The 25612-nt window shown below is 42.2% G+C and overlaps 1 pseudogene; it reads left to right on the top strand.

Annotated features, from left to right (window-relative positions):
* The first annotated feature begins 23656 nt into the window (after positions 1 to 23656).
* LOC105995210 overlaps positions 23657 to 25612 on the top strand; it is a 141159-nt pseudogene continuing 139203 nt past the window's right edge.

Here is a 25612-nt window from a genome sequence, read left to right as displayed (position 1 = left end):
TATATATAACCCAAGTACACCATTACCTAAAAAAACAGAGACTTCTATATATTGTATCTCAGACTAGAGTCTGGCAACCTCGGAAGTTAATGAAGACAAAATACACACCAGTCCAAGGCACAAAGGTAAGAGGCAGTAATATTTCTCCCTGGTACTCTATCTTCCTGCTACCCTAAATTCCACCCCAGTACCACCATCTTGTTTCCCATTATCACAAGACTCTGCTTCTGACTGGCTGTCTACATCTCCTTGATCAAATTTTAGGATATTTCCACTTCCTACCAGGTTATGCTACTACTTAGGCGTTGATTTTTTCCCCCTTGCTTTCTGAGCATCTAACTCCCTGGAGACTTTCTCATCCCTGATACTCTAGCAACACCCCCAGGACATTGGGAAAGGAGAGAAGAGCAACTCCTTTAGTTCCTTGAGTCTGGAGAGAAGTAAAAATAAAGTTCTAGCACATTTCCATTTCTTTTAGTACATTCATCAAGTCCCCCACCTTGTTCCTACTCCATGGATGTGAGTAAAGGGTGTTAGTAATTCCACTTTAAATGGAAGACGCTGAGATACAGGGAGGTAATAACTGATTTGACTAAAGCCATAATACAAGTTGATAGCAGACCCAGGATTTATACTCAGGTCTCCTGTCCTCTCCTAACTAGCCAAGGGGATATGCTTCATCAGAAGATGACCCCTTCTTGTAGAAGCAGTCAGCAAAAGAAATGTAATTAGCAACAAGCAGAGATCTACCCAGCAAGGGCCTGTTCCTTGGACCCCTCCCCCACCTCCTCAACCCCAGAGACTCAATCCAGGCCTGAAACAAAGTGCAAGTATCAGCCAGGCTTGGAGTATGCAGTATAGAATCTAGTCCCCTCCTCCGCTTCCCCTCTAGATCCCTGGAGTTTGAGCCTTGGAAAAGCCACGCACTTCAGAGAGGGGGCCGCCCCATGACAGCTGCAAGCAGGTTATTCCAGAGAACAGTTGAGATGGCAGGAATATTTTCCAGTTGAAATCAACCCAATTCCCTTTGCGTTGGAGTCTCGGGAGCAGTCATGATGAAAATCTAGACAGCATGACATTGTATGAACTCTGAAAGCCGGGTTGATGCTACTCTGGTTGGTGTTGCCTTTGGCTCACACTACAGACCCAGCCAGAGCCCTGGAAACATTCGGCCAAGGCAGCTTCAGCCAAAGACCCTGTGCCATCCATATTTTAAAAGCTGCTGTGTGTAGTGCTGACCCGGTTTCTGAGTCAACAATTGGCTTTTTGCCCTTTTGCCCAAGGAAGATCTGAGGTTGTGAGCCTCACTACTCTTGTAGCCCAGGGAAAGAAGAGCTTGTTGGTTGCTCCTTTGCTCGAACTACCCAGAAGCAGAGAATAGGATGTCAAAAAGAAAACATGAAGGCTGCAGACAGAGGTGATGCATTCTCACCCAGAGCTGCACTGGCATCAGACAAGGGAAGGACAGGCCTGTGTCTATGGGTGAGCAAGGCCAAGGGTTTTCCCACCAAAATAGACAGAGGTAGAATGGTATTGAGGGAGAGGCCTTGGATTCGTAATGAAGAGAAATCTGGTCTCCTGTCTTTCTCTTTCTATGTTCCAGTCCAGGCCCTCCCTGGAATAGGAAAGAATTTTCAATAATGCATATAAAAAATGACCACTCCAATCCCAAAGGCACAAATGGAAGCATGGAATACTGCCTAGAAGGCGGAAGTGAGCTGTGCCACTCACTGGCTTCATGACAAGTTGCTTCCCCCATCCTGCTCTTCAGTTTCATCTCCTTATAGTAGGAGTGTAATGAGCCCTGCCTACCTCACAAAGAGTTTTGTGTGAACCCAAGGATAATGGGTGTAAGTGAAGCTTTTAAAACATCACCAGGAGGTCCTTTTGTTGTAGCTAGGGTCTAAGGAACTGACTAGGTGATAGTACTGACATGGGTCAAAGTAGAAGCAGGCTCTATGGGCCTGGGGCTTTGTAAGAGGGGGAGTAGAGTACTTCCTACCCTGCAGGTCCTTGGCTCCTAGCACATAGAAGTCTCAGGACAAAGTGAAACAGAAGTGAACAGAAGTGGCCCTGGGTTTGTTAGCAAGATCTGATGTGAGTGTGGTCCAAAGCAATCGCCTCCACATAGCCCAGAGCCAAAAAGGCTCTAGCTCCCAAGTAGCTTCATCCCCAATGGCTGAAATCCCAGAAGAAAAGCTGCAGTTAGGAAGCTGAATCATTTATTTGGGTAAAAATAAAGACGTGCTCATGGCATGGGAATGGAGAATGGGTCTGTGGCATTTGCAGCCTACAATAGGGATTTCTTCTTTGAAAAGCTCTTCTATGTGGGCATTGCTGTACTATCCTATCAGATCAGCCTTAGTTAATTGCATGTCAGGCCATATCTCAGCTCCAGGACCTTCAGCAGCATCCATTGTCTACAGAACAAATTTCAAAAGCATAAGCTTGATAGTCCAAACTGAATAGCCTTTCTCTTCCAGTGATACTTAAAACACATGCCTTCTAAACTCTGTATTTTGAATAAAGGGCTCCATCCCACAGATCTCAGAGCAAATACAATTTGCATGTGGATTCACTGGACTAGAAGTTAGAACCGGGTTCCTGTCCCAAGTCAGTTATTCGCTTCTTTTTGATGATCTTATGTAAGCCATTTCTTCAACCATAATGCCTGGAGTGTTGCAATTACTTGGGATGTATGTTAAAATCAAGTTGTTCCTAAATGAAACTATAAATATGTTAATGAATTACTATTAAATTCTAGAACATAGGGCAGTTTCTCCCTGGTTTCTCGCCCACGTTTATTTTCTTTCTTTTTCTGTTTCCAGAGTGAGAAAGACATGACTGGAGTGATAGCCAACACCCATTGAATCAGCCAGGACTCTAGATAAACATAAGGATTCTTCTGGTTTTAATACTATACAAGCTGAGGTCATATGCTATTTTTTCTGCCTTTGTGCCTTCCTTTTCAAATTCATCCCCCGCCCCCAATGTCCCCTGAACTTCCTGGAAAGTGATGAAACCCTCTCCATTCCTCAGGACTCCTGCCATCACCACCACCACTAATGCTAGGAATTCTTTCCAATGCCATCACCCCTAACCCACAGTGAGCTTTTCTTCCCCCTTTCATCTCTAATAATAGCTGGGCCTATTCTCTGGTCGTTTGAGAGTTCACTTGGAACTTCTCTGGAATAGCATCTATGTACCTACACAGTGAGTACATTCCTGAGGGCATCTGTCTGTCTTACAGACCTTCAGAGGAACTTCACTGAGGATAATGGGCGAAGGGCTGGCTGTCAGTATATGGCCTAAATTCAACAGGAGAATCATCTGATACATCAGTGTCACCAACACCATCAGCATCCTTAAAATGTATAGGATGTGGTTTGAAATTTATTTTTTATATCCATTATCAAATTCAGAGAATCAAATCTGGGAAAGTCTTAGTGGTTCTCTTTGCCTGGAGGGATTTGTTAAAAGTGAATCAGAGTTCCTGATTCTCTGGGTCTGGGATGAAGCCTGACAATCGACATTTCTGACAAATTCCAAGGGGCAAATGCTGCTGCTGATCTGGACGTCATACTTTAAGAACTACCAATCCAGTCCAAACTTTCACTTTACAAATGAAGAAAATGAGGAGCAGTAAGTGGAAGAGACTTGTCCAAGGCTACCCGAGAAAATCAGTGACCAAGCTTTGGCTCCAGACTCCTAACCCAGAGCTCTTTCTTCTTCATCGCAGTTTAACCCCCTCCCCTCTTCCTTTTTTCCCAAGGGCACAATGAAGATGAATTAAATGTTGTCTGGAAAAGCCCTTTGGGTTCTGCAAAACTAAGATGCTCATAACCAGGTGGCAGTGTTATTGCTCTGTAGAGACATCTGATCCCAATTAGGCCTCCTCTCCTCCATGCCTAGACTCTGATGTTTAGATGATCCCCTTTATCCCCACCCCCTCCCAGCTGTGCCTGCAACAGAGCCACCCTTCTTGGCCCTGATCCAGCTTGGGCCACTGTTACTAGCTCTGCCTTCCCTGAGGCTGTATGCACATGGAATGGCCCAGCTCTGCCAAAGGTGTGGGGGGGGGTAGTTTGCTTCAAGCAGGGCCCCAGATGGGACTGGAGCTCAGGTTCCACCTGTGACCTGTACCTACCCCTGCCTTGAGGCCCAGCCAAGAGCAGTCTGGAAACTACAGGCTATAAACAAGTGTCTTGTTGAGGATGAAGGATGGCCTACGTTGTCCACACCATCACCAAATTACATAGAGAGGAGACTTATTCTAGGGTCTCATCACTGATTATTCAAGGGTCAGTACCCTATGACCAGCAGGTTGTATTTTGTCCATGGCCTGTTGTTCTAATGCTGATGAGCTAAGAATTTTTTAAATATGTTTAATGGAATTTTAGAGGAAAGAGGAGGAGGCAGCAGTAACAGCAGCACTGGTGACAACAGAGACCACAGTGGTTCACAAAGCCCTGTGTATTTACTATTCTACCCTTTTAAAGAACCCTGGACTTTAAACCAATGCCAGGAGAACTCTCAAACGATAGAATGTCAGGGTATTTAAAAGCCTGTCAGTAGTTCATTTAGTAGAGCTCAGTTAGTTGCAAATCAAACTGCATTCTTTGATGTCTGGGGGTGGGGTTGGGTCACCAAAAGTGGCTCAAGGGATGCCTCTCAGGTGATCTGAGCTTCTATCCCCTCCCATATACCTAATGATTTCTCAGAGAAGTTATACCAACTTCATTTCTAAAATAGGTTTCTTAACCTCCTGCTGGTGGTTCATGCCTATAATCATAGCTACTTAAAAGGCTGAGAGCCAGAGGACTGCAGTTCAAAATTAGCGAAGGCAGAAAAGTCCCACAAGGCTCCATTTTCAAAGTAATCAACAAAAAGGCAAGCTGGAAGCATGGCTCAAATAGTATAACACCAGCTGAGCAAGGAAACCCGGTAAGCTCAAGGCTCTGAATTCAAATCTTGGTACCAGAAAAAATTCTTTTTCAAAGAATATTTAAAAATCACAGACAAAAAACAAAGCCCTCAACTTTTAATGTGTGGAAACTTGGGACCAGGTAAGGAAAACATTTCATTCAACAAGTTACTCAGAATCTGAGCCCATAGAGGAACCAAGATGTGCTGACTTCCCAGGACAATGATTGTTTATCCATTACCATCCCACAAACAAAGGGGATAAGGTACAACATAGTCATAATACATAGTAAGTATTGCTGTGCAGTGGTAGTGCACACCTGTAATACTAGCTACTCATAAGGCTGAAATCTGAGGATCCTGTTCAAAGCCACGCAGGGCAAAAAAGTCCATGAGACTCTTAATCTCCAATTAAGTAACAAAAAAGCTGAAAGTGGAGCTGTGGCTCAAGTGGTAGAGAGCTAGCCTTGATTGGGGAGGGGGAAGCTCACTGTCAATTTAGTGACAGTGCCCAGACCTTGAATTCAAGCCCCAGTACTGGCACTAAATTAATTAATTAATTAAAGGTACAGAATTTGTTACTTTGCAATGTGTTTTCAACATGCGTGTTGTTCTAACAGAACATAATAGCAAGACTTTACCAATCCTGTTAAAAGATTCTTTAGAATAAATCACATAACATAACATAATTCCATCCAGAACTCTCATAGGGAAACAGACTCAAAATATCTGGGTGACTTTATCTAAGGTACATAACCAGTAGCCTACTTATTTCCACTGTACCACATTTAGAAATCAAATACCAATTTTGAGGGGAAGGCAAAGCTTTCTTCCCAGGAAATGAGTCCAGTTTTGCCTGCTTCTCAGCGCCTTGAAAAATCAATGCCCGAGAATTATACAGAACTCTCTTCCCTCTCTACACAATCTCTTATTGATCTAGTCATTCTGATGGTTTGAAGGGTCATTTATGTGCTGGAATCCCAAATTATATGTTGAGACATAATTGTTTATCAAATTTGAAGCTAGCTAGACAACTGGTGGCTCATATCTGTAATCCTAGCTACTCAGAAAACCGAGATCTGAGGATTGTGCTTCAAAGCCAGCCTGGGCAGGAAAGTCCAGTCCATGAGACTCTTATCCAATTAACAGGCAAAAAACCAGAAATGAGGGTATAGGTCAAATGGTAGAGTGCCACCCTTGAGCATAAAAGCCAAGGGAGAATGTGTGGCTCTGAGTCCAAGCCACAGTACTAGCACAAAAAATATTCCAGGTCAATATATCCAATAGCCTACTCAACATCATCATTCCATTGTAAAGTGGAACTCTCAAATTTAATGGGTTCAAAGCTAAAGTTTATGTCTTCCCTATCTTCCCATTAGATGTGGGTGTCCACAGGGAAAAAGTGCCAGTAACTTGGAGACTACCTGAACCAATCCAAAGAACAAAAGATACTGGTCACAGAGGTCTTCTATTTGATATAAGCTGGGTTCTTTTCCAAAAAGAAGAAGCTGGTCTTCATCTGTCTCCTTTTCCCTACCAGAGCATTCTGGGAGAGCACAAAATCAATTAATCTCAAACAGCATGAAATTAAAAGCAAATGCAAAAGTGGCTTATGAGATGTTTTGCGAGATGTTTTGCTTCTTTTAAAAATGACTATAAGGCATAGTTGTGTGTGTGTGTGTGTGTGTGTGTGTGTGTGTGTGTGTGTGTGTGTGTGAGTGTGTGTTTTTAAGTAGAGGTGAACCAACCCAAAGATAATTATCTCTGTTTTAAAGTAGAAAGAGGCAGGTTAGGAATGGAGGCAGGAGGAGATGAAAAGAGATTGCAATTTGAAGAGTGAAGAGATGGCAATTTGAATAAAGGAAAGTGAGGAAAGATAGTCCCTGAGCCTCCACTCATCTGGGGTTCAGACCCAAGGAAACCCCAAAACATCCTAATAGGATGTGAGAAGGCCACTGTTCTCTCATCTTCCCTCAAAACCCTGGATCCTGTTCCTTCATTACTACCATCTGCAAACACTCTGGCCCACATTGCAACTAGACTATATTTGTAACAGACTCATGAGCTTCTAGTCCTTTAGGAACTTCTCTGGCCAGTACATAACCAACTCAGTGAAGCAGTATGGATATACAAAGTCAGAAGCCCTGGGATCCAAACCCAGATCATCTCAACTTTTCTAGGAGAACTACCCCAACTCAGGCTTCAATTTGATCACATAAAAAATAGGAGGCCATTTGAAATACAGATCAACTTCTAAGCCAATAGGAAGCCTTCAGAGCCTGGATCCACTACATTTGTCAGCACTTCTATGTGTGTATGTGTGTTGGTCCTGGGGCTTAAACTCAGGGCCTGGGTTCTATCATTGAGCTTTTTTTTGGGGGGGGTTCAGTCGTGGGGCCTAAACTCTGGGCCTGGGTGCTGTCCCTCAGCTCTTCAGCTCAAGGCTAGCACTCTACCACTTGAGCCACAGCGCCACTTCTGGCTTTTTTCTTTTTGCTTATGTGGTACTGAGGAATCAAACCCAGGGCCTTATTGAGCTTTTTTTGCTCAATGCTAGAGCTCTACACGTTGAGCCACAAATACATTTTTGACTCTTAGTTATTGGAGATAAGAATCTCACAGGCTTTCCTGCCTAGGCTAGCTTCAAACTGTGATTCTCAGATCTCTGTCTCCATAGCTAGGATTACGGGCATGAGCCATGAGCACCCAGCACTTTCAGCACTTTTTGACAGCTCCAAAAGTGTCTCTGTACTCTACATTCAGCAAATGGATAAAAAAAAGATGATGCTAATGCAGAGAGGAAGGGGGAAGAATGCAGCCATGCTATATATAATGCATATCCTATGAAACTAACAAAATTAAGTGAAGGGATGGGGTTGGAAATGATGGGGGAAGAATGATGAAAAGGAAGATATCGATGAAAATGCATTGTACTTATAAACTGATGTGTTAAATGGTAACTCCTTTGTACAACTAATCATAGATTATAAAAATAGAATTTTTAAAATAAAGGTGATGCTCTATGCACACTAGTGTCTGAATGTCCCTGTCAATAAGGGCTATATACAGAAACCTACTAGTTAACTCCCACTTGTTTTTTTAGATGGGGAAACTTAAGAACTAAAACACAAGGAAGAAATAAAATCTTGCAGGAGAACAAAAGGCAATCAAGACATGCCACAACCACAACACGGCCTACTGGAAAGAACCCTGAGATAATAGTCCAAATGTTCCCCTAATTCTACCTCTGTCACCAACTGGCTGTGTGGCCTTGGGCATTTCCATTCACCATTTATGACTTCAGATCTCTCCACCAATAAAAATAAATGGATTGATTTACTCCCTATTGATGAGCTCCCAGGGGAAGTGATTCTCAACTGTGCCCCTTTCTTGGAGCTGGACCTCTTGGTGTCCTTTACCCCCAAGAAAGCTTATGGCAGGAAGCAGAGATAATGAGGGCTGTAGGAAAAGCTCTAGCCACCACCTCCCAAGAGAAGGGTAAGAACTCAGCAGGCATCCAGAAAATTATCCTTCTCCTTATTCTCTGGTCTGAATCATGTTTTCATCATGGACTCCTTTTTGAATCTTCAAGACCCAACTTTGAACATCATCTCATTTGCTGCATTTTCTTTAATTTCCTGGAGCAGATCTGATCACTTCTTTCTCTAGGCATCACTATGCTTGGTAAAAAAAAATACCTACACTAGAATACTAATAATTCTGAATAAATGTCTACAAGTAGGATAAAGAATAAGTTTGGAAGTGGAGCTGTGGCTCATTGGCAGAATGCTACCCTTGAGCTAAAAACCTAAGCGACAGTGCCCAGGCCCCAAGTTCAAATCCCAGGACTAGCACAAAAAATATTCAAGGAAAATAGGAGATAAAAGTTGGAGTCAAGTATTAGAGGGCCTTAAGATCTAAGCAAAAAGCCAGGCATCGTAGTACCACCTGCAATCCCAGCACTTAGGAAGCTGAGGCAGGAGGAGCATGAGTTTGAGGTCTTCCTGGGCTTCAGGGTCAGCTGGTAATATGTAACAAGACCCTTTTCTCAAAAATTGCTAAGCAGAAGATGAACAAAATGAAGGCACAATAGGGAGCAAGTGAGAACTTTAGTTCAAGGCACATGATAAAAGAGATATACATTATGGGTTTAGTAAAGGCATGGAGATGGGAATGATGGTGAATTTTATGTGTCTACCTATGTGTTAAGCAGGTGGGGCAAATAGTAAGAACCTAGGTGTGGCCTGGTGTGACCAAGACTACCCAATTCCATGATGCAATGACCTTTTTATGCTAGATAAACCCACATAAAGCCCTAAAGACCATGTCAAGTGGTTCTTAAAAGGTCTCTAGGCAGCTCTACACAGCAGTCCAGAGATGAGACTAGGCAAGGAGAAAAGGGATGAGGGTAGAAACTACTCCCAGATGGTAGTGGAGTCTGCAGCCCATTTTGCTCTGGGACTATTTAAGAAAAGAGAATGAGAACAGCTGCATCCAAGCCCCAACCCACACTCTACTGTGGTCTCCCTCAGTAGTTAGCTCAGGGCTGGCCAGCACACATGTGCGCATGCGTGCAACACACACACTCACACACACACACACACCCTGGCAGACTTTAGTGCTACCACACAGCAGGGGAAAACCAACCTTCTCAGCAGCCTGTGCAAAGGCCAAGAGCTGAAAGGTTCCTGAAGAGACACTTTCAAAGGTATGAGAGAGTATGGGGTGTGGCCAGGCACAGTGATGGACCAGCAAAAGTTTTAGACTGTTGCTTCAAAGTAGGCGTGGTCTGGTACTGCCAAACAAGGCAGAAAAAGACCCAGCTTGGTTTTGGCCTGACTTCAGAAGGGTCAATGAGTGCCCACAAACAGCCGGCTATGAAAAAAAAAAGTCTTCTCCCTCTGGAAAATCATGGCCTTTAGCACATTCCCCAGAATGACATCAACTAGGGAACAGTGCCAAAAATGTGACTTTCACGTTTCTGCAGCAACAGACGATTTCCTCTCCCCACTTGGCTTTTTATTCTTATATGTATAAATAAAGGAGCCAGTCAATCGTTCAAAAAATATGAACATCTTAAGCACTTCCAGGCTTTGCAAGTAGCAATTATTAATAGAAGCAAGTGACCATGCCTCTTAGAAATGTTATTTCATGTATCCCTTTTCTGGTTCCCTAAAGGAGATTTATATATGTGGTCATGCTGAACTGAAATAATAAGAGTTGACACAATGACCACACTAAAATGGATTTTTCCCACTTGATTTATATCACCAACTTTGTACATGAATATTCCATTTGGTCTACCCAACAACTCTTAAGCCCAAGGCCAAGGACTGGAGGTCACCCAGTGCATGGACACATGTCTGAGTATAGAATCCACCAGGGCAAAAGAAAGAGAACAGAAACCTCAGGAAAGACCAGATGGGGCAAGTGGCCCACTGTAGTTCAGACTTACCCATAGACCACTGCAAAATCAAACAAAGAAAAGAAGCAATGTTCACTGTTGAGTTTTGATACTCAACTTTGAGCTTCTCCTCCTTTCATCCTTGCCTAGCATTGTTTCATTTCTATGCCAATGTAGTCCTCTAAACTCTGGAAATGCAGTGAAATGAACTTATTCTTTGACTACCTATACTCCTCTCTTTCATTTCTCTTCACCAATCATTTGCCTCATGAGCTTTTCCAATATGATATACTTCACCCACCTATAAACTTAATAGCATCCTAGGCAATGTCCTTTCAGTGGGAGTGATAACTAGGGCCTTAAACGGAAGTAAGGTTCCCCCCCTCAAATACTTCCCTTTGCTCCAGTTTGGAGAAAGGGGTTGTGATTAAACTAGAAATTAATGGTATTCACATATGTGAATAGGCTACTCTGCTCTCCACCTGCTGGTTATTTGCATATTTAGCTGAGGGAGGGTGGCCCCATTCCAGAAGGTGGCAATAGAGAAGCTGAAATAGAAGTCTCTGGATCAAATTTTCACTTCAGAACAGGTGGGACTGCAGTCAGGAATCAAACATGCAAAAAATGCCAGCTAAGAGCCAGGTGCCGGTGGCTCACGCCTATAATCCTCGCTACTCAGGAGGCTGAGATCTGAGGATCTCGGTTCAATGCCAGCCAAGGCAACAAAGTCCAGGAAAGTCCGTGAGACTCTTATCTCCAACTAACCACCAGAAAACCAGAAGTGGCGCTGTGGCTCAAGGGGTAGACTGCTAGCCATGAGCTGAAGAGCTCAGGGACAGCACCCAAGCCCAGAGTTCAAGCCCCACAACTGACAAAAAAAGAAAAATGCCAGCTAAGGCTTTATATCAATAATTGATACTTAGTTTAAAAAAAAAACCTATAGGTCAAATTAAGCTCACTGGACTTTGAGAGACCACTTTAAAAGACCACTTTTCTAGAACACTTTGAAGATGATAGTGAAGTTGAAGAAGGGTAAAGTAATCCTTCCAAAGTTATAAGAGAATCCAAAGAAATGTTAGAAGTCTTTAACTCTTGCTAACATTCCAACTTTAATAGTTTGGAACTGTGATGGAAACTCATGAAAACAATCTGTGAGGAGACATTCTTGGAACAAAACCTCAGCTGTGGTCTGATCAAAATATGCATTTTACACCAGGCGCCTATGGCTCACGCCTTTAATCTTAGCTACTCAGGAGGCTGAGATCTGAGGATCACAGTTCAATGCTAGTCGGGGCAGTAAAGTCCTTGAGGTTCTTATCTCCAATTAACCACCAGAAAACCAGAAGTGGCACTGTGGCTCAAAATGGTAGAGCACTAGCCTTGAGCTGAAGAGCTGAGGGACAGTGCTCAGGCCCAGAGTTCAAGCCCCAGGACTGACAAAAAATGCATTTTATAATTTTAGTTAAGGATTGGAATTGCCATGGGTATGCAGGGCTCAATGAGTCTCTGCTATCATTTGGATATAGTTTGAGTGTGTCCTCCCAAAGGCTCACATGCTGGAAGCTTAGTCCCCAGTGTGGTGATGTTAAGCTTGCAGAAACTTCCAGGGTTGAGGACTAGTGCAAGATAGTTAAGCTATGGGGCCATTTCCTTTAAAAGAGATCCGTGTTGAGCCAGATGTGGGTGGCTCACATCTATAATCCTAGCTACTCAGGAGGCTGAGATCTGAAGATTGGGGTTCAAAGCAGCCTGGGGTGAAAAGTCCCCATGAGACTTTTTTTTTGTCTTGGCTTTATTTTCTTTTTTTTTAAATATATTTTTTATTGTAGAAATACTGTATAGAGGGGTTAGAGTTACATGAGCAAAGTAATGAGTACACTTCCTATCAGGCATTGTTGCCTCCTCCTTTGTTTTTCCCCTACCATCTCTTCCCTCCCATCTCCACAATTACACTCCCCCCTCACCCTGCTTAAATTGTAAAGTTCATTTTTCAACATAGTGTCTTGGACATCTTGTTGTTACAATGGGTCAACCTGTATCCCTATTTAAGCATTTTGTTTTTTTCTCTTCCCCTCCCCAAATTAGAGAAGTATATATACAAGATGCAGGTACATATGACCAGATAAGATGATGTTAAGAGAAATGAAGCCCAAGATAGGGACACAAGTGGGTTTTTTTCTTTTTTGGTATTGTTTCTAACATATTTATAATGTACCATGTGATTTTTTTTTGTTTCTTTGTATGTTCCTCTCCCACAGTATAACCCCTGTTCTTGCTATATTTGCTGTCAGTGCCCCATGAGACTCGTATTTCCAATTAAATATCAGAAAATCAGAAGTAGTGCTATGGCTCAAAGTGGTAGAGTTCTAGCCTTGAACAAAAATGCTCAGGGACAGAGCCCAGGTGTTGAGTTCAAGCCCCACAAAAAAAAAAGGTCCATGCTGGTCTTGCATAGTGAATTAGTAATTGTGGCACTGTTTGCTACAAAAATAGGCCACCTCCTACCTTTGGCTGCTTCTACACATGGCCAGTTCCCATACCATTTCTTTGCTATGTTCACCCAGCCAGGGGGCCCTCACAAGATGCTAAACAATCAATCTTAGGCTTTCAGTCTCCAAAATTGTGAGCTCTATAAGGCTTTTTTTCTTTATAAAGTACTTATCCTCAGGTACCTTGTTATAGCATAGACTAATGCAGTACCTTAAAATAAATTATGCAATACATTTGAATAATAAGTATATGGATTTCACCTGGGGATCAGCTACACTGATACCTGTTCCATCCTAATACCCAAATCTCCTAATTTGTAAAATAGAATAATAATAATAATATCAATATACTATTTGTAAAATAAATAGACTCAAGTGTTGTTGGCTCATGCCAGTAATCCTAGGTAGTCAGAAGGCCGAGATCTGAGGATCACAGTTCAAAGCCAGCCTGAGCAGGAAACTCTGTGAGACTCATCTCCAATTAACAGCCCCAAACCAGAAGAGGAACTGTGACTCAAAAGAGCTCAGAGAAAGTGCCCAAGCCCTGAGTTCAAGCCCCATGACCACCAAAAAAAATTAAAGAAATACATGACTCATGGTATAGTCCATATTGATTGTAGATAACATGTCATCTTTAATATTGTTATTGTCTTTTTATTAGGTTACAAAATCCATAAAGCTTAAATCTTATTTACACATGTAAAACATAGAAATCAATCTTAATATGGATACTGTCTTTCAAGAGCACAATTAAAAAGCTAGGCACTGGTGGGTCATGCCTGTAATCCTAGCTGCTCAGGAGGCTGAGATCTGAGGATCATGGTACAAAACCAGCCCACGGAGGAAAATTAATGAGTCTCTTATCTCCAATTAACCACTAAAAAGCCGGAAATGGAGCTGTGACTCAAGCGGTAGAGTGCTAGCCTTGAGCAATAGAACTCAGAGACAGCACCCAGACCTTGAGTTCAAGCTCTAGGACTGGAAAAAATATCAAGTGCACAAATAACAGTGTCAACACCTAAAAGCATCAGCTTTGTAAAATTAATAATTGTAAAAGGTCAGTCAAGCAAGCCAAGGACAGTTATTACATTTCAGATTTCAGATCTAGTAGTTATTACACAGCAAGAGTTAACTTTTTCTTTGTAATGGAGATTACAAGTGCCAAAGTAAGAAGAATAGAAAAATGAAAGCAATTCTAGCCTCCATTGAATTAAAGGAAGTACTCACTAAAGGACTTGTTCTGGAGTCTTCAAGGGTTGCTTTTTTCTACTTCATGGTATTCTGGAACCTAAACTCTCTTATGCATCACCAAGTTATCCTGGTTTAATACTTTTGGACCTCTCATTCTGTAGCTCTTTTCCTCTTACTGTCTGAATTCTCTTTATCACTGAATCACTGTCTCAAGTTCCGCACATTTGTAAACTCAACCTACTCCAATTGGATTTATATTCCTGTAACTCCACCAATGAGTTGCAAGGTCATTAACAGCATCCATATTACTAGTGGAGTAAAAATATTTGTGTCCTCGTCTTCTTTAAGCAGTGGGCAACATTCAAGCTCATAAATCAATTTCCTCCTTCTCTGAAATGTTTTCTTCTCTTCTTGACATCCTACTCACCAGGTTTCCTCCTCCTACCTTGTTGGACTCTCTTGTCTTTTTCACTAATTTCTCTTATTTTCTTTTCCATTTCTAAATGTTGGAATGTCCCAGGTCATCTCAATTTTACGTGCGTACTCATGAAAAAAAGTACTCTCCTGGCTTTTATTTATTTTTATGTTTTTATTGCAAAAATACTGTACAGAGGGCTTACAGTTACATGAGTAAGGTAATGAGTACATTTCCTATCGAGCATTGTTACCTCCTCCTTTGTTTTTCCCCTCTCATCCCTTCCCTCCCCACCTCCCCAACTCCTCCCTACTCCACCCCCAAAGTTGTAAAGTTCGTTTTCAACATAGTGTCTTGTACATCTCATTGTTACAATGGGTCAACCTGTATCCTTATTCAGCATTTTGTTATTTCCTCTCCCTTCCCCTCCCCAAATTATAAAAATGTATATACAAGATTCAGGACACCAGAATCAAATACAGTGAAAACAGGGGTTATACTATGGGGGAAGAACATACAAAAGATCTCCTAGCTTTTATACAGGCCATATACTTGTATAAAAACTAAAAACAAAATTTAAATAGAATAGAATACACTAAGTTTAAAATAAACTTAGGGTAGTGTAAATCACTTTCATCTATACTATAAAAGATTAAAGACCAAAGTATTAAAAATATGTCTGTAGTGCTGGGAATGTGGCTTAGTGGTAAAGTGCTTGCCTAGCATGCATGAAACCCTGGGTTGGATTCCTCAGTACAACATAAACAGAAAAAGCCAGAAGTGGTTCTGTGGCTCAAGTGGTAGAGTGCTAGCCTTGAGCAAAGAGAGGCTCAGGCACAGTGTCCAGGCTCTGAGTTCAAGCCTCAGGACTGGCAAAAAATGTTTACAAAAACTTGTTGATGGGTACACAATATAGTCAGATGTACACTCCAACATCAGTAACAGAATATAAGGGGAAGTAGAAGTAAAACTGTAAAATTTTTATAGTCAATAAAAGAAGGTAAGTTATCCACAAAGCTATGTGGTAACCAACATGTAAAAACATATACTAGATATATAAAAGACAAAGAGAAAAGAAGCAGAATATACCAACACAAGAAGTTATCAAATCACAAGACAGCAAGATAGAAGAAAAAAACTATAACAGAAAACAATCTTGCTCTAAAAGATTTGCATATACAATAGGTATATGCATATATATATATATATACAGTGTATGAGTATATATGTGTTCATTATATATAGATATATGCCATTTTATTGGTGATGGTCGTAGGGCTTAAACTCAGGGCTTGGGCCACAGCTCCACTTCAAGCTTTTTGGTATTTAATTGGAGATAAGAGTCTCATGGAGGGGCTGGGAATGTGGCTTAGTGATAGAGTGCTTGCCTAGCATACATAAGGCCCTGGGTTAGATTCCTCAGTACCACATCAGCAAAAAGTAATAAAATTATATTTGGAAGTGGTGCTTTGGCTCAAAGCAGTAGAGCTGCAAAAGATAGAGCCTTGAGCAAAAAAAGCTCAGAGGCAGTGCTCAGGCTGTGAGTTCAAGCCCACAACAGACAAAAAAAGCATCTTATAGGCTGAGAATGTGGCCTGGTGGTAGAGTGCTTGCCTAGAATGCAGCCCTGGGTTTGATTCCTCAGTATCACATACACAGAAAAAGCCAGAAGTGGAGCTGGGGCTCACATGGTAGAGTGCTAGCCTTGAGCACAGAGAGGACCAGATGCAGTGCCCAGGGCCTGAGTTCAAGCCCCAGGATTGGCAAAAAAAAATTCTCATGGTCTTTCCTACCCAGGCTGGCTTTGAACCTTCTGAGGAGCCAGGGTTATAGGCATGAGCCACCAATGCCAGGCTCATTATATATTATATAATATATATAAATATGTAATATACTATATATTTATCTATACTATATATTTTTGCTATAGATATTATATAATGTATAATAACATGCATTATATCTTATATGTAAATATAATATACAATATATATACTAGTATATGTATAAGATAAGGAAAAGAGATAAGGCAAGGAAATTTTGGAAGGTAAATAATATGGAAATACCTTGTGTCTGTATATGAAGATAGCATATAAAGAAACTCACTGAAAGTTATTGGACAATAGATAATTAAGAGGGTATGGAAAGAGAGAGCAAATAGGGCAAATGGGGTTAATCTGACTAAAGTGTAACATCTGTATATGTGAATTGCCATGGTGAAACCTCTTTGTATAATTAATATATACTAAAGACAATGAATGACCAATTAAAAACAGATTCTATGTGTTTGGATACTAGAGGGAAGGGGAGGGTCAACAGAGAGGGTAAATGAATATATGCAAAATACTTTATAAGCCTTATGAAACTAGAACAATGCATCCTTTTGACATTGTTTAAAGAAGGGGGAAGAAGGATGAGTGAATATTATAGAGGTGACTAACTAAATCAGATAACAGTGTATGCATATGTGGAGCTATTATAATGAACCTCCCTTGGACAATCAATATATACTCATAAAAATAAAATAAAATGTCAGTAATAAAGTATTGACCAAAATAGTGTAGCAGTAAGTATACTTACATCAGACAAAGCAGACATTAACTCTGCTGTTATAAGAGACAAAGATAGCCATGGCGTGATGATAAAAGGGTCAATTCATCAAGAGGAACTAACAATTATAATGGTGTGTACTTAATATAAAGTGCCTAAATACATTAAACACGGATTAATGGATATGAAGGAAGGGACAGACTATAATGTACTCATGGGAGGAGGCTTGAATGCACCACCTCGAAATTAGCCAAACCCTCTTTCTCCAGGTCTACATTGGGAGGAGAGGGCTGAGCTACAGCCTCAGTGTTATACTCAAGATGCCCATGGTGGCATGCTGGCGTCAGAAAACTCTGACAGGATTTGCTCCTGCTCCTCCCAGAAGTGCCTCTGGAAACAGCTTTGGAGATGTCTTCAATGAGACAGGTTGTCATCAACCTGTCCCTAGATGGTTCCTGGAAGCACTTAGAGTGGCAGCAGAAGAAGGAGCAGCAGCATTTGCATCCTACTTCCTCACCAGCTCACTGTCATCAGTCCCAGAATGTTAACTGAAAATGTTCTTCCAGAAAAGAAAAGAGCCAATCTGCACCATAGGCCAAACCAAGCATTCAACACAAGCCCAGGAAAAAAGGGATCACAATGGGGCTGGAATGGCAAGGTGCTGAGACAGGAATCAAGTGTCCTCAAGTTGGGTCCGATTTTGAGGAATTACAGTAAGAAGAATTACTAGTGAAGAAGAGGAAGGAATTGTCTAGAATGGCAGTTTCTGCACTGTCACCCCTGAAGTATCCACCAGCCACCATGTATGACTAGATGTGGAGGGTTCAACAAAGGAACTGCATTCTTCCTACGTTTAGTTGGAAGCAGTGTATTTTTCATTGGATCTGATTGAAGGACTTGCCTCTTTCCTCTTGGCCCATTCTTTCTATGTATCCAAAGACATACTATGAAGGATTGACCTCCTCCCCTCCCCTGTGCTCCCTCCCCGCCCCCTCCCCCAGTCTTCCCAGGTGCATACAGACATCAGGCAAGCCACCAAAGATATGTGCAGACGCCTGACACAGGCAGGGCAATCTACTTAAGTCCATTATGGGCCCAACCGAAAAGCCCCCCCACCTCCCTAGACCTAATGGCTTTTTCATTAACCTCTGCCTCCCTGCTCAGACCTAAGAAAAACCCAACTACTGTCCCATCTCTCTGCACAGTCTCCAAACGGGTGAGAAGGCTGTGTCCTTACTATGGAAGATCAAGTCAGCCTGTTTCCTTCTTTTCTCCTCCATTTTCCCAACACTGATGTTATTGTTTGAGGAGCTACCTTGTACTTTAAGTATTAAATAAAATATGACTGTTAGGTTGCAGCGTGTGTGTGTCCACTTTATGAAATGTAGTTAGTCGACATTTTTAGATGATGTGGCTCACTTTGAACTTACAACTCAGAATCCCCTGGTTGACCTCGACTGGAGCCACTTGGAGCTCCCTCAGAATCTGCCTTTGAATAAGTTCCTGTTGACTCTTATGTACAATAAAAGATCCTCTGGCTTGTGCTAGTGGCTCAGGTATGTGATCTTAGCTACTCAGAAGGCTGACACCTGAAGATTGTGGTTCAAAGCCAACCTAAGCAGGAAAGCCTGTGAGACTTGTATGCTCAATTAACCAATAAAAAGCCAGACATGGAGTTATGGCTTAAGTGATAGAGCCCTAGCCTTGAGCAAGAAAAGCTCAAAGACCAACACCCAGGCAGGCTTTGAGTTCAAGCCCCAGAACTGGCCAAAAAAAAAAAAAAGATACTCCAATCTAGAGATCTGAGGGGTATCAGTACCCAACATACTGTCACTCATTTTGGCCCTTGTAAGGGTTGGGGCAGCAGGAAGGTCCCAGCCAGTCGCTGTGACATCATAGAACAAACCCACATGTCACTGAGCCCCACCCAAGCCAGGGGGTATATCTTGTGTACCCTCTCTGAGCCAGTACTCACCACCTGACTCCTCTGCAGGCAGGAGGGGTCCTGCTGCTCCCACCACCGGGCCTTCGTCCATCTAGCTGAAAAAAGACCAGACAGAGGGTAACTGAACACGTCTCACTTAAGAGCTTCCCCAGTGAATGCGAGATCCTCCTCAGCTGACTCAAGATGTTTGTGCCACCCCGAAGATGGAATTCCCGAAGGCCGTCTATGTCCAACCAGCCTGCCTGCCTGCCGTCCTCATCCTGCTGCCACTCAGCCTCTCGGCACCATCCCTGCTCCGCAGCCTGTGGTTTGTGGCCACACAGAAGATTCCCGAGCCCCTGTGCGGCAAACGTGTGGCAACCAAACGCTTTGTGTTGCCAGTGTCCATGGACTGGGATCCCGCCGATGCATCCGCCCCAGGTCTGTGACAATACACCTAGGCAGCTGGGGATGACTGCTACTCCTTCCTTACCTGCTACCACCGTGTCGCCCCGCAACTATCCTAAGCGAAAATCATGGAAGAACCAGGGGAAAAATGCCAAAGCTCCATCTAACTCAACACAGCAACAGCCAAGAGAAGCGAGAAAGGACTACACAAATGTGCCGCGTTGCAAGGCCCACGTCATCATCACTCCCATCTCCGGCATGGAAGCGAGAGGTCAGTAGAGAAGACCTTTTTCCTCCACCTCCCCTTGGGACTCTCCGCAACGATCTGGTGGCTTCCATTGGGGTCCCAGATCACCGACATTGGACTTGAAGTCATCAGCTTCCTCCTACTACAACCCGGGATGCGGCCTCAAGCTGAGCACCTTTGCGGATGTTTCCTGCTGCTGAGTGGCGTCTGCCATGAATGCCTTCGACATCTACACCAAGATAGTGCCTGAGTTCAAGAGCAAGTGTAGCAAGGGCTTCCACACAAGTCCAAGTTGTCTAGCGCACCACCACCGCTTAAACGCCATTCCAGCCAGAGGGACCTTTGATGGGCTGCCACCACCGTCACGATCCACCCGGGCATTCTGATTCTGCAAGCGTTGACTTCTCAGCTATCCAAGACAAGAGAATTCAAAAAGACACTGTTGGTGTGAGGGAGTGAGGGGCAAAGAAACTTTTGGGACTTTAGTAGAAGAGCAGTTAGGAGTTAAGTGGGTTTGGTGAGTAGGCTCCTTTGTTACCAACTTCTGCTCAAGCCAAAAATATGAATAAAATGAGCCATTCACCTGTGCCAGTGGTTCTCATGCCAACAGATCCGGTTTCGTCGGGGAACTTGGGAGACACAAATCCTCAGGTACCCTTTTGTTTTGTTTTGTTTTGTTGCCGGCCCTGGGGCTTGAACTCAGGGCCTCAATGATGTCCCTGAGCCTCTTTGTGCTCAAGGCTAGAACTCTACCACTTGAACTACAGCACCACTTAATGATTTTTCTGAGTATTTTACTGGAGATAAAAGTTTCATGAACTTTTCTGCCCAGGCTGGCTTCAAACCGAGATCCTTAGATCTCAGCCTCTTAATACTAGAATTACAGGCATGAGCCACTGGGGCCCAAGTACCCTCTTTCTGATCCTACTGAATCGGAAACTCTGGAGATGGCACAGCTATCTCCATTTTTAACCAGCCCTATAGGTGAGGCTGATAGGCACTCAAATTTGAAAAAACACTGGCTCAGAGTTTTTCATTCAAAAATGATCAAGCTGATTTCAACACGGGAAGAGTAATCTATAGTGATTTATGGAGTTTGAATGCTACTTCCAAAGTGTGCGTTTGCCTTATTGTGACCTCTACATATGTCCCTCAGGAGCCTGCAGGTTCTGATTCAAAGTTTAAGAAAGTTCCATCCCTGATGAATATTTTCCTTAAGGTTCGCATCCTTTTCCATAAAGTTTATTTTTTCTCATATTTTTATTAGCATCAATTAGTTGTATAAAAAAATCTCCTTTTGAGATGTCCAATGTGTACAATGTACCTTGGTAAGATTCACCTGTTAATTTCCTTACTCCCCCTCCCCAATCAATCTCAACAAGCTTCACTCTTCCATTTTTTTACATGTATGTAAGGTATGCTGATCACAATTCACCTCCTTCACTGTATCTCTTCACCCCCCCACACTAGTACCCACACTCCAAACAGGATCTGTTTTGCATCCCTGTCATTCATTTTAAGTGTATTTTAATTGTGCCAGGGGGGTTCCCATGGTATTTCACAATACAGTATTTTAATCAAATAGACCCTTTAACTTATGCTCATTTTCCCCATGCTCAGTACCTCTATTATTCAACAGCTTTCACTCAGCTTCATTTTGCTGCCCTCACTTAACAGACACAATGTGGTGCTGAGCAGTGCCGTAAGTTTTCCGGAAAAGGGAATTTTCTAGACCACTAATGTTGAGGGTGTATGAGTCTTGCCTCCCCCTCAGAGGCATGTAATTCTGCTTCTAGAGTCTTCCAATGGTCATTCACAAATAAAGAGGTCATTCAGGTCCTAAAGGAAATCTTCAGATGTTTTCCATGCAGAAGTGTGTACATCCTACATTTTTTTGGTTGATCATGCGGCTTGAACTCAGGGTCTGGACACTGTCCCTGAACTCTTTCACTCAAGGCTAGCACTTTGCCACTTTAAGCCACAACTCCACTTTCAGTTTTCTAGTAGTTAATTGGAGATAAGAGTTTCACAGATTTTCCTGCCCGGGCTGACTTCAAACCACAATCCTCAAATCTCAGCCTCCTGAGTATCTAGGATTACAGGCATGAGCTACCAGCATCCAGTTCATCCTACATTTTTTTTGGTCTGGTCGTGGGGCCTGAACTCTGGGCCTGGGCACTATCCCTCAGCTCTTCAGCTCAAGGCTAGCGCTCTACCACTTGGGCCACAGCACCACTTCCGGCTTTTTGCTTTTTGCTTATGTGGTACTGAGGAATCGAACCCAGGGCCTCAGGCATGCAAGGCAAGTGCTCTACCACTGAGCCACCTTCCCAGCTCCCATCCTACATTTTTTAATGGAAAGATGCCTCTGCACACATACTGGTATGGTCTGAATTTATGTATTCCCCAAAATTTCATATGTTGAAACCTAATTCCCAATGTGATGGCATTAAGAGATGGAGCCATTTGACAAGTGGCTAAGACAAGACACTCTAACCCCAAGATTGAGATTAGTGTTCAAAAGGGCTGAAACAAGATCCTTCGACCTTCCCTTTGGCTGGAAGGACACAGCAATAAAGCACCATCTTTGAAGACACCTGGATGTTCTAAGACTCCAGAGGTAAGAGAAATAAATTTCTATCTATAATTTACTCTCTCTAAAACTAAGTCATGTCCTCACCTAATAGAATTAATGTACCAATAGGGAAAGGCTAGAAACCACACAGAGAAACAAAGCAGAATCCTTGGAGGCCAGATGAGTATACACTCCTGGCTAAAGAACCAAAGACAGTGAATTTTCCACCTTTAGCTGCAGCTTCTAATCAACCTGAAGCAGACTTCAACTGAAGGAGAGAAAGGCAAAATCCTGGCAAACAGTTCCATGATCTTCTCTTTGTAGTCAGGAAATAACCTTGTAGCTCATTCACAGTTAGATCTTTTTCTCACCAGAAATCGACACCCATGGCTCAACATTTCCACTCATACTGAACTATTACACTGCTCAGTCTCTCCTCTCCCACTAACCTCAAAGGTCATTCCATTTAGAACTCATTGTTTTTCATAAACACACCCTTATATCTTGCCTTCAGGAAGGAACTCCATTCTCAAACCAACCATAAAACCCTGTTCTCATAGACTCTGATTTGTGGATTGGCTGCACAAAAATCATGTCTTAATCATACAGATTCCAAATCCCACTCTCAAAGATTCTGATTCAGGATATTTGGAAAGGTCTCCAGATTTTGATTGACAGCAAAGTTTGGAAATCACTGCCCTATGTGACATAATCTCCTCAGACCATCCTAGCCAGACTGTCTCAGATAGAAACCACCAACTCTAACAGCGTCTCTGTTCAATCCTCCACAGGACAGTTTTATTTATCCACTGCATACAGGCATTGGTAACATTGGGCAACATATTTTCTCTCATTGATATTCCTAAACTCTCCTAATCACATATATTCTATGCACGAGTTATATACTCAATAAAGACCTGGTATCCTAAACCATGCATGGTGGCATATGCCTACTGTAACCATAGCACTCAAAGGGCAAAGATAAAAATAGAATGAGATCTTGTCTCAGAAAATATGGCCTAGTATCTTATTTAGTATCTCACAAACAAGCTAACATATCTGCTAACCTACTAAATGAAAACCAAAACCACTAGTGAAGGTTCAAGAGGAATAAGCAGTAAAGATCAGAGGATTCAATGGGCCTCCATGTCTTCTTGAAAATAGATGAAAACATTAATAATGATAAATGAGAATCTCCTGAGCATCACTTATAGTGGAACAACGACTTCTATTACAGGGTACGATGGCATATATTTTATAGGCGAGTGCTAAATCTCAAGGGAGGTAAGTCACTTTCCTAAGGTAACAAAGCTAGTACCTAGGATGAATCTGAGCCTGTCTTAAGATCAGTCTACTCCATGGGAATTAAAAAAAGGATCTGGTTACAGAGTGGGGAGAATGAGGAGGCTGCAGCTGGCTCCCGCTCTCACAGCCATTACAGTACATTGAGCTCCATAGAAACAGTGCAGGGGCAAGTGAGAGCCAGACGGGCATCGAATGACTCTATGCCTCGCGGAGGAAAAACTAAACATGGGCAAAGGAGATCCTAAGAAGCCAAGACAAAATGTCATCATATACTTTCCTTGGGCAAACTTGCCGGGAGGAGCACAAGAAGCACCTGGATGCTTCCGTCAACTTCTCAGAGTTCTCTAAGAAGTGCTCAGAGAGGTGGAAGACTATGTCTGCTAAAGAGAAAGGGAAATTTGAAGATATGGCCAAGGCAGACAAGGCTCCTTATAAAAGAGAAATGAAAACCTACATCCCTCCTAAAGAGGAAACAAAAAAGAAGTTCAAGGACCCCAATGCACCCAAGAGGTCTCCTTCAGCCTCCTTCTTGTTCTCTTCTGAGTATCACCCTAAATTCAAAGGGGAATATCCTGGTCTATAGGTGATGTTGCAAAAAAAAAAAAACCTGGGAGAGATGTGTAACAGCACTGCTTCAGATGCCAAGCAACCTTATGAAAAGAAAGCTGCTAAGCTGAAGGAAAAATACAAAAACAATATTGCTGCTTACTGAGCTAAAGGAAAACCTAATGCAGCAAGAAAAGGGGAGTTGTGAAGGCTGAAAAGAGCAAGAAGGAAGAGGAAAAAGAAGAAGAAGATGAAAAGGATGAGGAAGAAGAAGAAATGAAAAGGATGATGGTGAATAAGTTGGTTCTAGCACAGTTTTTTTTTCTTGTCTATAAAGCATTTAACCATTCAGGAATGAGACAAGGATGTCTGCTCTCTCCACTCCTCTCCAACTTAGTATTAGAATGCCTAGCTACAGCAATATGACAAGATGCAAACCTAAAGGGGATCCAAATTGGGAAAGATGAAGTAAAACTCTCCCTCTTTGCGGATGGCATGATCTTGTATTTAAAGAACATCATGGACTCCACTACCAAGTTACTTGAGCTGATTCAAAACTTTGGCAAAGTAGCAGGGTATAAAATCAACCCTCAGAAATCAATGGCTTTCCTGTATTCCAATAATGAGAAGAGTGCGGTTGAAATTAGGAAAGCAACCCCTTTTGTAATAGCCCCACAAAAAATAAAATACCTACAAATTAACTTAAATAAAGAAGTGAAGTACCTCCTATGACAAAAACTTTAAAAACCTGAAAAAGGAAATTAAAGCAGAACTAAAGAAGACAAAAAACGTCCCATGGTCATGAATTGGGAGGATTAACATCATGAAAATGGAAATACTGCCAAAGGCTATATACAAATTCAACGTCATACCTATCAATGCCCCAACCTCATTCTTCAATGAAATTGAAGAAGCAACCCCAAAATTCATATGGAACAATAAAAGACCCCAAATAGCAAAAACAGTTCTTGGTAGAAAGAACAATGCTGGAGAAGTATCAATTCCAAATTTCAAACTCTACTAAAAAAAACATAGTACTAAAGAGCTTGGTACTGACACAAGAACAGACTTGAGGACCAATGGAATAGTACTAAAGACCCAGAAATGAACCCACAGACTTATACCTACCTAATCTTTGACAAGGGAGCTAAAAAAAAATAGAATGGAAGAAAGCCTCTTCAGTAAATGGTGCTGGCAAAATTGGTTAAACACCTGTAGAAAACTAAAGCTAGATCCGTATTTATCACCCTGCACCAGAATCAACTCCAAATGGATCAAAGACCTCAAAGTCAAAGCTGACACACTGAAAACATTACAGGAAGGAATAGAAGAAACTCTAGGGCTCCTTAGCACAGGTCAAAATTTTCTTAATAGAGACCCAGAAACACAACAAATTAAAGAAAGGTTGGACAAATGGGATTGAATAAAACTGCAGAGCTTCTGCATGGACATAGCTAGCAAGCTCAATAGAAAGCCCACGGATTGGGAGAAGATCTTCACTAGCCATACAATGGACAAGGGCCTCATATCTAAAATATACTTAGAACTAAAAAAATTAAATCCCCCAACAACAAATCCTCAAAGAAACAACTGCCCAATAAATAAGTGGGCGAAAGACTTAAAGAGAAACTTCTC

Source organism: Dipodomys ordii, unplaced genomic scaffold, assembly GCF_000151885.1.
Source record: "Dipodomys ordii isolate 6190 unplaced genomic scaffold, Dord_2.0 Scaffold116, whole genome shotgun sequence".
Classification (NCBI taxonomy): domain Eukaryota; kingdom Metazoa; phylum Chordata; class Mammalia; order Rodentia; family Heteromyidae; genus Dipodomys; species Dipodomys ordii.
The sequence above is the reverse complement of the archived record's forward strand: the minus strand, read 5'-3'. Positions and strand labels throughout refer to the sequence as shown.